The sequence below is a fragment of the Macaca fascicularis genome, chromosome 2 (assembly GCF_037993035.2).
Source record: "Macaca fascicularis isolate 582-1 chromosome 2, T2T-MFA8v1.1".
Classification (NCBI taxonomy): domain Eukaryota; kingdom Metazoa; phylum Chordata; class Mammalia; order Primates; family Cercopithecidae; genus Macaca; species Macaca fascicularis.
In genome coordinates this window covers 177,688,915-177,709,606 of record NC_088376.1, presented here as the reverse complement: position 1 = coordinate 177,709,606, position 20,692 = coordinate 177,688,915, and the positions used below count along the sequence as shown (strand labels likewise).

The window sequence follows — 20,692 nt, the reverse complement described above, 5'->3', positions numbered from 1 at the left end:
CTGAACAGGAATTAGTAGCTAGGTCTGGGAGACACCTCAGTGAGACGCTTGTGAATTTCCAGGACCTGCTCATAGAACCTCAGTTCTCAGTTCTGTACTGAGTCTTAGAAGAGAGAGAGATGGGGTGGGGGGGGGGGGGAGAAAGGCAAAATTCCCAACAACTAAAATATCTCGCGGGAAATCCCTTTCCGCACCCTCGGGGACGTCCGCTGGCATTGGTATCCTCAGACCCGCCTGGCGGCTGACACAAGTTGTTCCTAACAGGGTATTCTGTGCGCTCACAGTTGCCTGACAGAGCAGCAGGTTCCTTTGCTCCCCTAAACTGAAAATTTGGGGGATTTTTTTTTCTTTGAAGTTTTTATTTCTATCCCTGCGTAGACAGTTGCCAGTTAAACTCCTACTTCCTGGTATTTTGGCCTGTTTGTTCTTAGCTTTTTCTTTAGTTTTTATCAAAGAAAAACCTCACTTCCTTTTATCCGTGCATATCCCTTCAGCTGTCGGCAAGCTCAGGTCACAGAAGAGGTTTGAAAGCCTCTGAATCTCTCCCAGGAACTGGCAGGGAGAGGGGTTTGGGGGCTAGAGCCTGTGGAAGAGATTACAAGTGTTTGTGAGCTGCTGCTGCTGCCGTTGCTGTGTGTGTGGGCGGGAGGAGTGCCCTCTCCAGATCTCTTTATTAAAGTTACATTTCTGGGTGAGGTAATGAGCTCACCTGATGTTTCTGAGGCTGAGGGGGAAAAAAAAAAAAAGAAAAAAAAAAAAAGGCGTCTGCGTTCTCTGACAAATCTCGGGCTCTGGGGCGGGGACTGTGAAACCATAGTTCAACCGGATTTAAAGCAGGTGTCCTAGTGTAACAACGCTGGGGAGGTAGATGGAAAGGCGAGAACCCCTCGGGCCTGGCACAGTGTGGATTTCACTTTTTCGAGATTCCACTGTCCGATGGAGAAAATGACACTTTGGAGCCAGGGAATGAGTCAAGAAGGGAGGACAAGGGTGATGTCGGTTTGTAAGATGCAAACGTCCACACGCCCAGAGTTGGTTTCCGATTAACCCTCTCGATACTTGGAGAATGTAATCTCACCTACGTCCACACCCCTGACCACAGGCACATACCCAGTTTCCTTTTCTGTGCCGTCACAGGCGGGCCACGTCGCAGGATAGGTTTTTTTTTTACACATTTAACTGCTAAAAGGGGGAAAGTTCCGCTTTCAGACCTCCTGCGCGGTGATTCTTTTGGCGCCACAGACTCGTGTGTCCAGGGGGCACGGAGCTGCGCGCTTTCAGCGAGCGGCTGGCCCCGGCTCACCGCAGCCAGCCACGGTGAATCTGAGGATCCGATGCTCTGGACCCTCAGATCCGTGGTTTCTGTGAATTACCGAGCTGGCATTGCCGAAATTCTCATTGCAATATCAGTGTGTTTTAAAGGGAAAGGTTACAGCACTAAAGGCGCCGTGTCTACACTGAGGACGCAAGTCTTGGACAGTGAGTGCGCCTCCTTCGGGGCCCTCTGAATAACAGAGCCCGGTGGGGATGCGGTGCCAATAGCTGGCTTCATTTGAGGGGGGTAACTGACTTCCCCGCCGGCCACCCTTCATTTCCGGAGCAGTTTTAATAGTGTGTGTCCAGTTGTAGAGGTCAAAAACTCGAGTTTGTGAAACTGCTTCCCCGGGTCTTTTGGCCTGTAGTCGCTACACAGTCATTGATATATTTTAGGCGTGCCTCGTTACCTGTTTTGAAAGGAGAGGAAAACGAAAACTGAATTCAGAGATAAAGGCAATGAAATGTGTGTTCAGCATCCGAGGTAGCAATAATCTCATTATTCTTGTAGAAAGAGCGTCAGCCTGTGGTGACATTTTGTATTGCTTTAAAAAAAAAAAAAAAAAAAGGCTTTTCTGGATTATTTACAACAAGGAGGTGGGGCACTGCAGTTAACTCTTCACTTGGGTCATCTGTGTGAACCCCTCGATGGGATTTTTCATAACTACTCACTGATATAAGATTCATCCTAAGACATGAGCACACATAAAGCTTTCTTCAGTGGGATATTATGTTTGAAACATATCAATTGATCTCAAAAGGACTTGGGAAAGCATCAACTCAAATAATGTCCTTTCAAAGACTATTGATGTAGGACTACTAACATTGATTAATTTAAAAACTGAAAACTGTTTAATAGCCAATATATATTATTTTTTTCCTTAAGGATTTATTTAATCCAATAGCAATTTACAATTTAATGAAGTATTATTTGCAGTAAATTGCTTTTCTAGGCTTTCTTCAGGACAGCTACCTTCAGGCACTTAAGCAAATCATTTAACCTTTTTGGGCTTCAGTTTTCTCATATAAAACAAAAAGACAAGACTAAAGACCTACACTCTGAAATGCCTCCCAGCTCAAAAACTCTTTGTTTCTGAAGTCTTAAGGTAAAAAACCAATTTAGGCAGGCACAGTCATTTTTCAACACTATTTTTCTAAGGATCTCAGTCTAGACAAAATTCATATAAATTGTATTACTAGAAAAGTATCAGTGGACCCCAATTTCTAATTTCCTTTTTTTTTCTACCTTTAAAAATTCATGATAAAAATTCATGATAACATCTATGCTTACTCTTCCCAGCCTTAGTAGGGGGAAAAAAAAAGCGTGAAGGAGAGAAATTAGCCTTCCACTCTCCTGGGAAAAGAGGACCCAAAAGCAGGAAAGGATAGTAGGCCTCAGAAAGCCCTGTAGTGTAACCCATCCCTCCTGCAAGCCTGCCCCTATTTAAACTGCACACATAGTACCTAGAATGAGATATAAATGATGGTTTATGCTTAAATGTTCATGTTACAAAGCCTCATACTGTACATCCTAAAGTTGCTCAACAGAGAAGTTGATTTGCAACATGGTTGTAAATGCAAGACAGAAGGAAATAGAAAATACTAATACTTTTCTCTTGTTTTAAAACTTGTAGAAATCCAAAATATCTTGTCTTACCAGATTCCAAACCTTTTCTTACTTTGTAGAAAACTCAAACTAGCTTATCTTTTTTAATAGACATTCAGATGAAAATGCATGTCTACCACTGACTTATCAAAAAGAACATTAATAAAAACCCATTTTAATAGTCTTGTGTTATTAGAAAAATTTTATATTGTAGTAAGTATTCATGTGTTGAGTTTTTAACTATGTCATGTAAGAATGTTGTGACCTTGGGAAAATTATTTTTCTGCTCTTTTTCATTTCCCATCTGTGAATTTTCTTTCTGTGCAATGCATGGTTGTGATTGAGATTAGAATTCCTTTGCTCAGCATTTCAAATTTTTTAAGTAAAACATGCTATATTAATTAAGGGTTTTATTATATTGTTAATAGAATAACACTCTTTAATTTATTCCACTTAATTATCACTTTTATCATTTTATTAAAATAATGGAAATATGGTTTTTTTTCCTCTCTCTTTTTTCTTTTTCTCCCTCAAATTTTCATGCGACTAACCATGGGCCTTTGTAAAACTTAGTACCACCTAAGTTGTCAGTATTACTTGGTGTCAGATGACAGCAGTTTGTCAGATAGTATTTTAAATGCTTTATAATCACCATGTTTTACATTTCCAAACACACTTCTTTCTGTTCTGGCCATTTATTTAGAATAAAACACCATCAAAGAGTTCTGGCTCCCTAAAGGTATTCACTCAAGTAGACACATGCAATTTACAGCCCAGATATGCAGACGATCCACTTAGGTATAGCTGTGATAGAAGAGTATCTCTCTGTCTCAATGTATACATAGAAACTTAAATGTAATTTCTCACTAGGTGTTATTTTTATTCTTCATTGTTAAGTTTTCACAAAGGCTCATCTCATTTCTTACACATTATGTGCGTGACACATGTATGTGACATACGAAAAATGAACTAACTTACTGGAATACTAAATAATGGTTTCTCGGGAATGGTGGGTCATAACATTTATTTGGTTATTACTTTTGGATTTCAGCTTAGTTTATTTTCAACAAGAAATGGAAAAAATCCATTTATACTTTTGATTAGTTTTTTTATTAGGGTAGAATTTTCCTTTCCTTGTGGAGAGTAAATTCAAGACTAAAATAGATATTCTATATTCAGGAAGAGGATATTGCAGGCTATTTGGTAAGGCTACATCCTACAATTATTACAGTCTCCCTATAGTACGTAAGACATTACCATATTTTTGGAGTTACTGATATTTTCATGCAGCTAATTTCTCTGCTTAAATAATAAATTTTACATTCTCTTTTCTCCCTTATTATTGAATGGAATACCTTATATATTTCAGATAGGCCTAGTTCCAAATGTGCTGTGGTATTCAGTAATTGTTTTATGCTAACCTATTATCATAGCCCATTATTGTAGTCTATGTTCCAAGAATGAAATTAGCTTTTAATGCTTCCTCTCTTACTTATCCAGTCAGTTCTCAATTATCCATTCAAATAAGGGGGAATCAGAGTTGTGCACAATCCAAAACAGCTTCTAACCAAAGGCTTACTTAATTTGACTTTGCGTTGAGGTACTTCAATGAACATGTCTGTGCTTGTCTGGTCTAAGAATTCATAGTACTTCAACACAATGAAACTAAACTGCTGGGGAATAGGCTAATCAGAAATTAGACAGCTGTCCAACTTCTCTGATTTGCTTCTCTATTACTGTTATTATTATTGTTTTAGCTCTTTTCTGTATCACTTAAGGAACTGATGGAAAATCTTGGCCCAAGTAAGACGAAAAACATCTATGAGATGAAACTCAACCTTTGCAATCTTTTCAAATCATATAAATATTATAGACTCTTGATGTTCATTCACAGGAAAACATATTATGATCATGGCAATTGCTGTAGTCTTCTGGCCTTTGCTCAATGACACTTCCATTATGAATAATTTGTTTAGCTCTGCAAAATCACATTTCAAGTTTTAGAAAAATTTTACCCTCACCTGGCCCTTTTTCTGAAGCAAGTTTTTTATTACATCATACGAGTTTCCATGAATAAATGAATAATAAAGCAATACCCTTTTCATGGTATGAGTTGGTTTGGCAGCCAGGTAGATTGACTCCCCAGTAGGATATTCACACACCTGCTTTTCGAAAAAAAATTGCTACTTATCATGGATTATGGGGCTACTGTAAACAGTGAAAACAAGTAATATCAAATCCATAAATGTTAGGAAGATTGGAATTTATAATAAAAAAGACTTTATTTTTGATTACTTTAACTTATTATGAAGCTCTAACCAAAGAAGTTAACTGAATTTGTAGATTAAGATATCAACCAGCACTCCAACACAATGTTTTCTTGAGGGAGATAAATCTCAAATATACTTTCACCTTAGAAATTGATGTAAGTAGATTTTTATCCTCTCCATCTGTATAGTTTTAGAGAGTCTAGGTTGCCTTATTTGAACTGTGAATGGGAAAAAAAACAAAAACAAAAAAAAAAACTTTCCTGTACTTACTTGCCTTTGGTGCAGAATCAACATTGGAATGTTGATAATGACTAAAATGAGTCTTAACTTTTCCCTTTCCCTGTACTTGTTTTTGCTGTAGCTTTTACCACATCGTATTATGATATTAGTGACTTTTTTTTGCAGTTGAACATAAATTTTTTGAATACCAAATATTATCTTTGTCTATGTATCCTCAAGTCTAGTCAAGAACTTGACACCTAGAAGCTGCTTAAAATTTTTATTTTTATTTTTGCATTAAATAGAGTAGAAGCAATGCATCTGTGGAGAATTAAACTCCATATGGCAGCACCTGACATTCATGGATTACTAGGAAATTTTCTCAAGAAGTTTGGGAGTTGGGGATATAATATCCTCACTGAGAATTGAATTGGAAAATAAAACCATCATGAAAGAACAGAGTGGGACAGGCCATCAAGACCTGATGGCACTTTGGTAGTATTAATGAAAAACAAAAAGAAAAGAACGTGTATATTAGTAAAGGACCTGTGATTAAGGATGAAAAAGGCTTTGGTTATTGGAGAAACAGGAAAAGTAGAGGAGCTGGGCCAAATATGGTTATTGAAGGTATTATACTTAATGAATCCAAACACTTTCTTTTATGGTGAAAGTAAGTGGCCCCTCTAACTGGCAGCCATGACTTGCCCAGTCTCCTTAACAGGTATAGCTTTTTTGTTGAGATAGATAAAACTCATTATTAAGAACCTAATTCTGGGACCAGGCTCAGTGACTCATACCTATAATCCTAGCACTTTGGGAGGCTGAGGCGGGTGGATCACCTGAGGCCAAGAGTTCGAGACTGACCAGCCTGGCCAACGTGGTATAACTCCGTCTCTCTCTCTCTCGCTCTTTTTTTTTTTTTTTTTTTTAAGAACCTAATGCTCTGAATATTCAAGTCAAATAGTAAACTTTCCCATCCTGAGATTTCATGGTCACTAAGAAATCTTCTAATTATAATGTGAGGTTTTGTTTTTTTGTTTGTTTGTTTGTTTGAGACGGTGCCTCGCTCTTGTTGCCCAGGCTGGAGTGCAATGGTGCGATCTCTGCTCACTGCAACCTCTGCCTCCCGAGTTCAAGCGATTCTCCTGCCTCAGCCTTCCAAGTAGCTGGAATTACAGGTGCCCACCACGATGCCCGGTTAATTTTTTGTATTTTTAGTAGAGACTGCATTTCGCCATGTTGGCCAGGCTGGTCTCGAACTCCTGGGCTCAGGTGATCCACCTGCCACGGCTTCCCAAAGTGCTGGGACTACAGGCGTGAGCCACCACACCCGGCCCAATGTAACATCTTATATAGCCAATTTACAGTCAGAGGATGCACTAGCTGGAAGAGAAGCATTGTATTTCCTTGGCAATAACTGCTCTTATGTATACCAATAAGCTTGTTTATGAGATTGTCTAGTGAGAATCCATCCCTAAAAGATGGGAAAATGTTTGGTAAGCAGCCAAAAGAAGCTTCTAAGCTTTCAGGGTCGAAACCTACACATTGAACCCTTCCAAATTCAGCTTGTTTGAGGTACAATCAGCTAACCATTCCCCAGGTGACACCTATGGTGTCATTTGTTGTCAACTTCTGTGTTACCTACTATAGACATTTATTTTCTTTCTTTTATATCTTTTGGTGCTATCTTGCTTAATATGCACATTATTAGTAGGTTGACTATTCATACTTCTTGGTGTACCCAAGACCGTCCTGGTTTATGCCTCATGTGCTGGTACAATTATTAATGGCATCCTTTTTCATTTTCAGAAGTGTATTTTGGATAACATATTATACAGGCCCCACAGTAATTTGTAACTTGTCTGTCTATATGTCTTGGAGTACTTCACTGCAATAAATGCACTCTTCATCCTAACCAAGTTCATATTTTTAACCCATTTAAATTTAATTATCAGCTACAGTGAAATATCATTAATGGGTTATATTCCCCTTTCATGTCAGGTATAAGAAAGAAAGATGATGTGAGGTTGTAGCCTCTAGAATTCTAGAGTGTTGTAGATATGAAACATTAAAGATCCCATGGTTTGGAATGGAAACTAAGGTGACCTCAGATGCCAAGGGAATAATTTTGTTTGAAATTCACCTGGGAGCTACACTTAGCTACGGCGTTATTTAGGGAAGAACTACTTCAGTATGAGTTTGAATTCTTTTTGCAGCAAATTGTACAACTTCCATTCTGTTCTTCTATGAGATTTCTCAGTAATCACACTACCAATTTGGTTCTTTAAAAAAATCAGGGATATTGAAGGAAGTCCCAGCGTTCTTCTGTACATGTAAACTAAGTGGTATCAGTCAGAAAAGGTGACTTGATGTGGCAACCAACAGTATGGTTGGACACAGTTGTAGTCGAGGGTGTGACAACAGCAAAGACACTTATTGCAGAAACTTTGACCTTGCATTAACAATTTTCACCTTCTAGATCCTTGGGTAAAACATATGACCTTTTGAGAGGCTCAAGCAGTGTTGAATAAGAATACTGTCACTTAGAGTTAAAACCTTAACTCTCCCCAGAGTTAAATTATGGAAAGTTCAGTGTGTGTGAGTGTGTGTGTGTTGGGGGTTGGAGGGAGAAAGAAAGACAGAGAGACAGAGAGAGGGAGAGAGAATGAATTCTGAAGGATTAGAGGCATGCAATTTATTGTCACAAGTTAAACTATGGTAAAAGAAGGGTTGTTGGAAAAATGAGAATGTTCTTTTGATGATCGTTTTGTTTAGCCCCCCATTTGAGAGCTGAAATAAATGAAACCACAGGTTAAGAGATTACCTGAAATCCAGTAGCAAATTAACCACAATTCCTAGTGACATGTTTTCAGTTTCATTTGTGCCTAGACTCATTGATTAAAGATTTTGACCTGTAAAGAACCTAAAAATTACTTAACTACTTGACTAAGGTCACATTGTTGGCCAATCCAGAATTAAAACGCATGTCAATTCATCATTCAGCATATATAACAGCTTTCAACAAATATTAATGGAGTGCTGAATATGTACTATACATTGTGCTTAGGGACATGGAAATAAACTAATTACATTCAAGATCCTGTCAGTCAAAGACGTTATGTTCTCTCAGGGAAACAGATATCAATTAATTAACTTTATAACTATTTGCTAGAAATTTTGGTAAATATCACAAGAACAAACCAATAGCATTTTACAACAAAGTGGCGAGATCTAGTCTGGGGTTTAGGAGAAGCTGAGAAAAAGGTCTTACAGGAAGTGATATCTGAACTGTGCTGAGGAATAATCTAGCAAAGGATGTGGGCTGAGGAAATAACATGACTAAGGATGCTAACGTGGTAAGAAACATGGTTTCTAACTCCTGGAGTTGAAAATGTGCCTATCTCTTTTCAGGAAAACTAAAGAAGTTTTGAAAGTTGAGGCAAAAACCAAGGATTTCTTGAAGTTATTCAAATACTTTCTTGTAATCTCCCTAATTGAGTTGCCAGTTGTGGGATCTAGAAGAGGATTTCTTTGTCTTAGTGAAATATTCACATATTAGTAAATATTTGTATGTATACCTCCCTACTTAAAAAAATAAAGTGGAAACATACGATATACATCATTTTGTACCTTTCCTTTTTCACTTAGCAGTACATTTTGGAGATTAAAAATTTGTCTCATAGCAGCACATATAGCTCTACCTCATTTTAAAAATGGGTGTATTGGATTTTATTGTACTATCATCATTAATTTAACCATTTCACAAGTTCCTGGAAGTTTAAGTTGCTTCCAATTTTTTGTTATTACAAACAAGAGCCGTGAACATCCTAATACGTGTTATTGTCCATAGAAGCAATTGGTGACAATTGTTGGTAAAATGTCTTGGAAGTGAAATTACTGAGTCAAAGAATATGTGTTTTTCATTTAGAAAGAAATTCTAAAATTACTGTTCAAAGAGTACACATCTTTTAAAAACATCCCCAAAAAAGTAAGAGAATGCCTCTTAAGCTGTCTTCATAAATCTGTACTATTATATTCCTCTTTTTAGCCAGTATAATCAGTTGATTTTAACTTATTTAAAGCTTATTGGAAAAGTTAGAATTATAGGAGTAGTAGGCATACATACTCACATACAAGGCTAAAGCTGTATTGGTGCCTAACTTTATTATATATGAGATTGGGCCAAAAATGGGAAAAGACAGTATTTACCATGAATTTTTATTATTGTTCTTTCCACATAAGATTGTTAACTTTTAGAACATAAACTGTGTAATTATAAGCCATCACTTCTTCCATTTTGTAAGATTCATACTCTGTACAATCAGGATTAAGAGGCAGCCACATTTGAGTCATAAGTATATTTAATACCGGTTTTCAACACAAAGAAATGGTTTCCAAATATTTGTATTAGTCCGTTGTAGGTACAGTATACATTGTATGGGTGGTCTGACTAATGCCACTTTGTAAACCCTGTATAATAGTCATTACTAAACAAACTTCAGTTATTTTTAAGTAAATCATATTTCGAACAATTCTTCCAACAAGTTTAAGGCTTAAGTAAATCAACTTTTGAACAATTCCTCCAACAAAGCTTGTCAGAAATTTTTATAAGCTGATAAAAAGTACAATATTTTACAAATATTTGTTAAAAATCAGTGCCATTAAATATTTTTCAGTCTGTAGTTTTTTAACCCATTAAGGAAAGTAGGAATAAAATCTATTTTAGTCACTTTTATATAGAAAACAGCAGTATGTATATGATTTTGCCAAAACCATATGGTATATGCTGAAAGTAATATTTTTAAATAAATGATAAATATTCATAATGGAGGTAATGTTTGTATGCACATACTGTAATTTCATGAATAAAGCAGTTTCTGCCTGGTATTTAGTTTTAGATGTTCAAATTTGGGGCACTTATACTTTATTCTGCAAGCATTTTCCCTACCTGGTGACAGGTATGACACTTTCTAAGAAGAATGTTTATGGTAATTATAAGGTATAGGTTTTATATTTTTGCAGAGATAGTCATGGGTCTAAGTATGAATAACGGTTTTGATGTCAGATCTAAGAGTAAAATGTAATATATATTTGGATTTACTCCATTACACAAATCCCCATATTCCACCCAGCCTCAATGGATGCTTGCCTAGTTCTCAAATAATTTTTTTTTTTTTAGAAATGCTTGTTTAGTATAAGATTAAATAGCTTCTCTTATCATACCAGAATGGCAAATACGTATCTGTTCATTAAAACAAAACCTTTATCCCCTCAGCTGTTTTCCTCTTTGCTGTTAGAAAATGTCTCCTTTCTAAAAGAAATTATAAAATAGTAAAAAAGGAGTAGGGTTTCAGGGTATGGTTTGGAGTTTATAATTTTCTAGAATCCATCCGAAGTGTTTGGTTGAAAATGATTTGAACTGCTTGACAAATGCTTGTTTAGTATAAGATTAAATAGCTTCTCTTATCATACTAGAATGGCAAATACCTATCTGTTTATTAAAACAAAACCTTTCTCCACCCAGATGGTTTCATCTGATTTGATGGTAGAGAGTATGGCCGTATCTCCATGGTATTAGAAGACCTATTCTCTACTTGCTCTTCATGAACTCTCTATGCTCAGAGACTCCAGACTGTCAATGCATAGCATAGATTTCTTTATATAAGAGCTCAAGAGCTTGAGCTATGGATCAGAGCATGAGTTTGCTTTCTAGCTTTTGTCTGTTTTTTCATTTGTTAATTGAGGATAGCAGTATTACCAAGTTCATTTGGTAGGAATATTCAAGAACGTAATGCGTTTATATTACGTTTGTCAGTGCCTGGCACATTGTAGACACCCAACCAAATAATAATCATTATGAATCACATTTTTCAGTAACATAATAATGTTAGTTATTCACATCAGAAAAACTTGTGAAATACTTCATTTTACTTATGGAGAAACATTTCAGTTCCATCTGAATATATTTTGGGCTTCCATAACAAAACTGGAAAGTATATTTTATTAGAATGTTCATCATCTCAACAAACGTCAAGTAATCTTTCAGTTTTACCATCTCAGGAAAAACAAAAGAACATAATTGAAAATTATAGCTTTAAAATGTAATTTTCCCTAAACAAAAAAAATGAAAAAAAGTGTTAAAATTATAAAGACATATGTAATGTGCTATATTGTTCTCAGAAATTGACATTATTATATGTGTTTCTGTAATCTGAAAATATTAAACCTTAGAAAGAGAAATTTCCGATTGTTATCATGCAGTCATTTTGATAATAAAATTATGATTTTAAATACATTATTTCTCAAGTATAATTCAATAGAGGGAGCTCCACTACTTTCCTTTTATGAGCACTGTAGGATGCTTCCATTTATTATGATTTTTCCAATGACCTCTAATTTAATAGTGAACATTATTAAAAACCTGTAATTTTAATATTAAGGATATTTTGGAAATTGAATAGTATCCTCTTTCTATTCATATAATTCAAAAAATGCTTCTACAATAATATGTGTTTTAAAGCCCCAGTTCTTAGTTGTTTGTACTTTTTGCATAATAAATCACTAGACATGATTGAAGTAGGTATACTCTTGAGAAGCATACTTTAATATACCGAGGCATCAAAAGAGAACAAAGTTTATTTCTAATGATAAAATAATGCATGCTTTCATGTTAATTTTGTGGTAACTATTCAGTTAAAACTGTTACATATTTGAATAGTAGAGGAAATCTTTTAAAATTACTCTGCCTAGATTTTTAACCAAATGGTTATAGATTTCCACATGGAAATGGTCTATACTCACACATGGAAATGGTCTTCTTTCTTTTTTATTTTCTTATATATTCCCTTGATTTAGATAACCCCAAGTTGTATTTTCAAGCTAAATTGATATTCATCATCTTATCTATTATTACTTTACCTTTTAATTTCGTTATGATGAAAGAAGTTGTTGGGTTGATATTGTTCAAAAATTTATAATTTTTTTCACAAATCCACTAACATGGTTAAACAATTTAAATGGTTTCAATTTTATAAGACATCTCCTAGGATGTTTCTTCATAAGGGAGTTATTATCCACTCTGTATATGACCCTGTCAATTCATTTACCTTTTATGAGGTTCATTTTTCTCATGGAAGTATTGTACCATGTGATTTCTTCACAGCTCAAAAATTCTAAGATTCACAACTATACTTTGATTTAGAAGAAGAATATGCACACACACTTGTATGTTCGAATCAGTGTTGAGCAATAATTTTACCTGAAGTCTAATTAAGAAAAAAAATTCAATGATGAGCCTCATTTTAAAATTTGAAATGGAAATGATTTTATTACATTCTATAGAATGTTGTATAATATCACACATGAGACCTCCTAGTTTATTACTGAAATTATATCAGTAAACGAAATGATCTAGTTCTCTGGCATATTTAAGAATTGCCAACATAGAAACAGATTTAAAACATCTCATATTGAAATTAGATTATCTGTCATGATGGTCATACTGGGAAGGGAGCTTTGTGATAAAGGTCTGTGGGTTCTTCATCACAGTTTTAACAAATCACAATTTAAAATACTTTTTAAAGTAAGTGCCCATTTTATTGTGCTTACTTTCCATTATAGATTAGAGTTTGAGAATATGGTGTCTGTAGCCAAATCGTATAGTTTTGAAACCTGTGTCTCCATTCTCCAATTTCCCAGTTGGGTGGCACTGGGGAAGTTGCTTAAACCCTTTCCTGTACTAATCTATACAATGGGAATAATGGCACCTATCTTGTAGGATTGCTGTGAAAGTTAAATGAATTAATACACATAAAGTTCATTAAACAGTGTGGTTGTCAATAGTGAGCTCTTAAGAGGTGTTAGTATTATTTAAGTGTTTAAATAAATTAAATCTCAGTTAATCTTTCCCATTTCCCCAAAATACGATTATACACCCAACTGATTCACATAGATATTACATATAAAGAAAAGAGGCCACAGGTTCAGAATTATAAAATTGTCAGCTGTAGCTCCTCTCCACTCTACCTCTCTTTCCACTCAAAAAATAGAATACGAATGAGAGTGATGTCATGTTATTTATTGGGCATAACCTTGAATCTACTCACTCTATAAAACAAATAAGCCATTCACAAACTCCAAGACTTTATCCATTAATTGTTAGTATCATATTCATTATATCATCATTCCCATCTGGTAATGAAACATCATTGCATTGCAATCCTGAGGTTGAAATATAAATTTAAATGTGAATTTGAAGCTAAAAATGAGATGCTTTGCAGCCTATAGTTTACAGTGTCTAAAAGCAATTGTTTTACGTCATTAGTGTAAGTAGGCCATAGGTAACTTAGGAGTATGAAAGTGAGTGTGCTCCAAAGACATTTATGTAGACTCTGTAGATTCAGAATCTATACAAGAGTAAAATAGAGCCCAGTGATCATATTTTAAGAAACCAAAAAAAGTAAACATAGTCTAATGTATTTCTCAAACTTGTTTAGTCCCTTCTAATCTTTTCTCCCCTCTGCCATCAGAGTGACATAAGATCTGAATCGACTCTTATAACTGCTCTGCGTCAAATACTTCAGACACTTCCCAATATAGTCAGGGTAAAATAGTAACTTTTTAGTATAGCATTTAAAATTTTTCTTACATTTCTCAGAACAATTTTTCTTGGAATTCCATGTGCTAGCCATATTTCTAAATGTGCCATGCCCTTCATGCTTCCTGGATGGGTTGTTATTCATGTCTCTGTCTTATTCGAGAACACCCTTTCCTTCACACCCTCTCCAATCACCCTCTCTTTGCCTGAATAACGTGTATCCGTATCCTTCAGAACACAGTTTATATGCCATCTCCTCCAGAAATTCTTCCCTGATCTCTCTAAGGTGCTTGTCCTCTGGAGTTCCAGAGTTCATTTCATTTATTGCCTATTTATTCTTGTCCCTCTCCCTCTCCCTTAGTGGATTTTTATGTTCCCGGAGGCAGGAGGTATGTCTACTTAATCTTTTTTCTACCCAGTGTCTACTGATATATAGTACATTTTCAGTACATACATGATGATTGAATAAATGCATTAGTGAAAGTTGGATTTCTTAGTCTACTGATACATAGTACATTCTCAGTACATACATGACAATTGAATAAAGGCATTAGTCGAAATTACATTTCTTAATTATTAATGAAGCCTATTTTAAACAACAACATATAATATTGTATGAATAAGAAATATCTACACTGAGAAAATTGTTCAATTTCTTTTAAAAATTGAGGGAGTGACAACTCTGCTAAAATATGGTCCTAAAAAGAATTTGCTTTGTTCTACCCATGCTATGCAAATTGAGTGTTAAAACAAGTGGAATAAAGTTAGATTTCTTCTGGGTGCCAGTCCAAGTTAACATAAGTACTCTTCTTGAGTTTCCATAGATATTGAACATAGTCTGTTCATTAAATGTGAGATCATCCTGAGAATTATATAAATTTATTTAAACTAATTTATTTTAAAAACTGTAGGTTTGTGAAGATACTAAAACTACTTTTTCTCCCACGGGGTAATTGTAGACATACATTCAAAATAAAAGTGAATGAATGATAATATTAGTTCTTCTATTTTTAATTAATAGATTAAACCTTTGGATTAGGGCATTTCTTATAATCTAGCAGAAATAATATAGGAAAGACTTCATACGCAGATTGATCAGTCACTGCAGACAGTATTTAATATATTTGTACCACTGAAAACACATCTGTACTGTGGACCGTGTCTTGAATGCTGTTAAGAGTAAAAATTAGATAACATTTGGAGAAAATCTGGTATTATTTTTACAAAACTATTGACTATTGAAAGAGAACTTTAAAATTCAGTTACTAACTTAACAAAATTATATAAATTCAAATGATGTTTCATTTGTACTGAAAAATAAATCTTGTGCTCTTGAAACTAACATATCATTTTAAGAAATAGGTCTTTACTGATAAAAGCAGTGCAGAATTGGGTTTATCACAGATCTCATTATTCACTGGTATTTGATAGCTGAAAACTTAATAGTTTTAAGTCTGGTGTCTCTGCTCTGGACAAAATAATCTTAAATTCTTATAATCTTTCAACTTAAGTCCTTTTTTATAAGCTTTGTTTTATTTCCTTACTTTACTTTTGATCCTTCCCCATCCTTCAGAATTTTAACTTCTATATCATGATTTTACTCTGCCAATTCCCATATCACCTGTCCAGTTTACCTTGTTAGTAAATTTTTACTTATTTGATCTCCGAGGCAAGCTGTCTTCTGAATTCTTGCCCAGAAATTCTAAGACTTTTCTAATATATTATTTAAAATACTTGTCCAGATAAACCAATATAAGTACAACACATTATCACTGACTCTCATTTATTAAGTACCTGCTGTATTCCATGTAAAATAGTACTTTACGAAAGAATGGCTAATATATTTGTAAACCAATTTTAAGTTTAAAAACTCTGACCCTTTTTAATTTTTTTAAATTATAAATTGTAATCTTACTTTCACCGTTTTAAATATAGGACTTTGAATGCAGTGTAGTTTATGTATCAAAAGGTAGCCAGAGCAAAGGCATTATCAAATAAAGCCAAGTAAGCAAGATTTTCTCTTTGTTGAAATATATAAACCTAGTTGGGCCCTATCAGTGATCAGTTAAGATTCTGGATTAATCAAAGAGGCTACATGACAGTTTTTTAAAAAATCTTTTCTATTACTTGAAAAAATGTCATCCATTTCGAAGACAAATACTGTCTGGTTCCTGGATTCTTGGCATGTAATCTAGGCTTCACATTCATGGTGTTGTCACCCAACAAAATAATCTTTCCACAAACATATAAAAATATATAGAGTTCTCAATTTTCCATGGAAATAGAATCTAGAGTTAATGTGGTGAAATAATTTTCATCATTAACAAGCCTTATTTTAGTATATGTAAATAGGATTAGATTGAAAAGCCAAGTTTTATAATAAAAGATGTGATTCCAGTAAAAGAGAGTATTCTGTAAAAGCTGGAGGACAAATGAAGCTTAAAGGAGCAGCTTGTACTGAAGAGAAAGGGGAGAGGAATGAGTGGTCCTCTCTTCAGAGAGGAAAGAAAGATAAGACGAAAAGCCAGCATGAAAAGGAACTCGCTGTTTAAAATTACAACAAACTGTTTATGTGGACCAGTAGCATCATGATGTAAAATAAATTTTCTTTACTGCTTTGCCATGACACTTAATTGGTAATACATTCTAGTAAGCCCAAATTTGAATCTCTGCACAATAACTAACATTCAGTTAATTTCTTATTTTGAAGTGGGAAGAGCAATGGCTGGAAAGAAACTTCCTACAGAGAAATTCTGATGCAAGGATGTCTTGAAATCCAGAGCATTTTTGTCCAAATTTAACAATGTTTGTCAAATTTTACAACAGCAGATGTGAATTTATGGTGCTTTATTAAATTTTAGGAATTCTGAATTGTATTCGTCTCCTTAATTCTATAATGAAACTAAAGCTCAATTAAATAGTCTAAAGAATATTACTTAATAGTACAATTATATAAATATGTCATGCACATGTTGACTTTCAACTGAGTGCATCTGAATATATTCATATCTGTGGTGGGTGCTGAAGACTTGTCTATATAGGTTCAGTTCCATAACTGAACCAGTGAGAATCTAGAAAAACAGTGTTTTCAAAACTGCTCTCTCATGGGCGAATGGAGCACATACTATTGAATGATCTGCTCTAAACTTAGGCATTGATGGGCCTGAAAGAAGACTTGGGTATTGAGCTTCTGCTTCTCTTCACCCGAAGAGTTGACCTTCCATGACTATAGAGGAAGTTAAAATTAAGAAATGAGTATAACAGAGAAACAAGTAGGTGGCTTCTCAAATTCTGAAAAGGGAAGTTTGGGTAAACAAATCTGAAGAAAGAAGAAATTAATATTAGAAAAGCAGAGTTAGGAAGACAGAAGTGAATCAGTAAAATGTCTTTTGTTAGAACAGGTGCCTCTACATCTGTTTTGAATCAACTGCACAATGGTTTATGCATGGGCCAACTGAATAGAAATACTCAAGGCCAACATAAATGGATTTGGTTCTAGTTACAGATTTCTTTGTTTTGTTTTGTTTTCAAAAATAGAGCCCAATTAAATCCATTCTCATTGGCTGTAGACATTACCCAAAATGCCTAATTTGTGCAAGATGTTTCTCTACACCCTACCTTCCTATCCGTATTCCCCATGGGTCCCCAGCATTAGACCCTGCTTCCTGACAGTCTAGACTTGGGCTTGTCATTATACCACAGTAAACATATATATGTAATTGTTTCCTTAGTGAATTGAAGGTTTTTTCATTTAAAATTAAATTTGTGTGGAAAGTATATTCTTTCCCATCAAGCTAGGTGTATTTAAAAGAAGCATACATGTTTAGATGCAAAGCGCTAATTCAGGAAAGACCAGATAACAAGTATCATTATATTCCTTTTCCAAGCATACTCCCCAGTGTTTGGAATGTTATTCTTTTGATCTTAACTCTTTCATCTGAAAGCACCCATCAAAGGTAGCATGAGCAAATAACCAAATAAACATTATTTTTCCAATAGTTTCAGTCTCACCCTACGTAAAATTATAGTGAATGTTGGTGACAGTTCAAACTGACAAATTTTCAGTTTGCCTCTTCTTTTTACCCCAGGTCATTCTCCAATCCGAGAAATCTTGAGATTTTTTTCCACAAGATAAATCTTTAGAGTAACTGAGGACTAATTCTATGTTCCACAGCAGTATGTAGTAGTCTCACAGGCTGAGCTTCCAAATGAGGTTGCTGCTACAGGGAAGGGCAGGTGAAAATAAAAATAAAATAAAATAAAAATAAATAATATATTATTTAATTAATTATAATAATTAGTTATAATTATTATAATAATTAATTCATTATAATTATTATTATACTTAATAATAAAAATAAATAATCCTTCCCACCCTCACACGCACAGTCACAAACACAATCAAGAAACCATCAAACAAAGCTCAGAAACATTTCAAACATAAGATCATCTTTTACTTTACTTTCTGTTGCTTGTTACTTTGCCTTCTGGAAATATTGCACAATCTATTAGCTTTTTCTCTTTAGATGTTTGAAGGATACAGAAGGTACTAACTTTGAAAAAAAACAACATTGATTCTCACAGCAGAACCTGTCTGTACTTGTTCACTACACACGTACATTGTTAAATATAGTTGCTTCACATACAATACAATAAGAAAGAATTGAAGAAAACAGATTCTATGTAAATAGTCTGCTTCACTAACTCTATTATTTAGTGATTAAATGGAAAAATATTTAGTAATGAACGTTGGTTCATCACTGTTGAATCAGTAACGGTTACCAGGATCATTGTCAAGTTAATAATTGAGACCAGGAACTTCCTTCTCGCTGAGGGCTTTTAGTAGTGATCAGTGGCAGAGCGATGTGAAAGGCTGGAGAAGAAAACAGGAGACCCAGTCCTACCTTTACCAGCAGCCCTGAGATTTTTGTTAATCACTTCATATTTCTGTTCTGCTTCTTTGCTTGTACAATGACGACATTAGGTTACAACTGAGAGGGCTCCCTTCTATGTGATTGTGAGACTTTATTCTACTGCCAAATAAAAATGATGCTTGCATTGTCTCTTTTTTAAAAATTTGCACTTTTTTGTTCTCATCAGTATCCATAATGAAGCACTAAGCATGTAACATTTTGCAGATTGAGATTTCCCAGTCACCGTGCACCATCAATAAAATAATTGAGACATAGGAATAAAAATGCATTACAGTATAAGCAAGCAGTAACAGAGTGTGGAGAATATAAAGACAAGGAGGTACATACTCCCCTCTGCTTAACACTGAACAAACTTTTCAGGAGAGTATAATGTTATATTTATAATATAGAGAAATTAGGTTTGGTTCAGAGAAAAAAATGATTAAACCTATGGAATACAGTTGTTGTAAAGAAGGGAAAAGACCTTGTGAAGGAAGAGGTAAAAGGTGAATTAATAGCTGTGATGAGAACACTGATCCATGATTCCTCATCTCCGCAGACAACTGTCCCACAACAAAAACAACACAGCATGCAATTGCTGAAGGAAAAAGCTAGTTCCTCCAATTTGAAATACTACTTTGGAGGAAGACTCAGGGACTTCTACCTCTTATAGTATTACAAAATGTTATACATATACCATACTCCAAGCAGAGATGTTCTGCTGCCTCTTTAAACTTAGTTTAGTACAGAAAGATGGTAAATTTGATGATAAATTTAGTAATAAAGGCAACATTTTTCTTATGTGTAATTTAACAGGAATAAACTGTAATTTAAGATTCCTTCTGGTTCAGATTGTTTATGATTTTTTATTTTGGGGATGTTGGACCTGAAGCTTCACTAAATATTTTGTTATAGAAATACTTTTCTAGGAAAACTTACTAGGGTTAAGAAACCAGATATTTCTTTCTTTCAAAAAATATATAATTGGTATATTTTCAACTTAATAATTAGATTCCAAATGGTCCTAATCACACCATGTGGATCTTTAGCTCTTGAGGATTCAAAGCCATGAGATTTTACAATCACGTTTTAGACAGTAAAGATTGAATGAGTATGTTAAGGATCTTATGAAAGAAAAATGGAAGAAAGACTAATTGAAACAAGTAACTTAAGTGGTGGGCAAGTAAAATCTCTAAGCCAATTTCTTTATCTGTAAAATGAACAGAAAAATAGTATTTATATGAATTCTTTGTCGAATGAACAAAGTGAGAAAATTTTTGGAAAGTGATAAGCAAAGTGAATGGCAAGTAGAAAAGACTTCAGAAATGTTAGCTATTATTTATACAAGAAAAGTGGAAAATATGGTGTACTAAATATGACAAATATGACACATTCAAATAGAAAAGAGGAATAATACTCTGTTATGTAGAAAATTATCCCACTACAATTTTCTATATCCTTATTTATTAAAAATACAGGGATGAAAGTGAGAAAAAAGATATGCAAAACAGTGTGTGGTATGTTTGCTTAAAATGGAATGTGTTTTGAAACACACAAAACCATATGCCTACTTGTATGCTCACATATACATAGATTTTTTTTTCCCTAAAAAACACACAGGAATCTTAATAATGGGCATCTCTGAAAGGGAGGCTTGCTAATATGACATAGGAGGGAAGTCTTCATATTTTTTAAGTATATACTTTATCTGATTTGAATATTTATAATATGTACATTATTTTAAAATAAACTACTAGTGCAAAATTTGTATTAT

The 20,692-nt window shown here is 34.4% G+C and overlaps 1 protein-coding gene across 4 annotated transcripts in view; it reads left to right on the top strand.

The window, feature by feature from the left end:
• Nucleotides 1-20,692, top strand: part of ALCAM (activated leukocyte cell adhesion molecule) — a 210,050-nt gene that overhangs the window by 1,428 nt on the left and 187,930 nt on the right. The gene's annotated exons all lie outside the window — the stretch shown is intronic.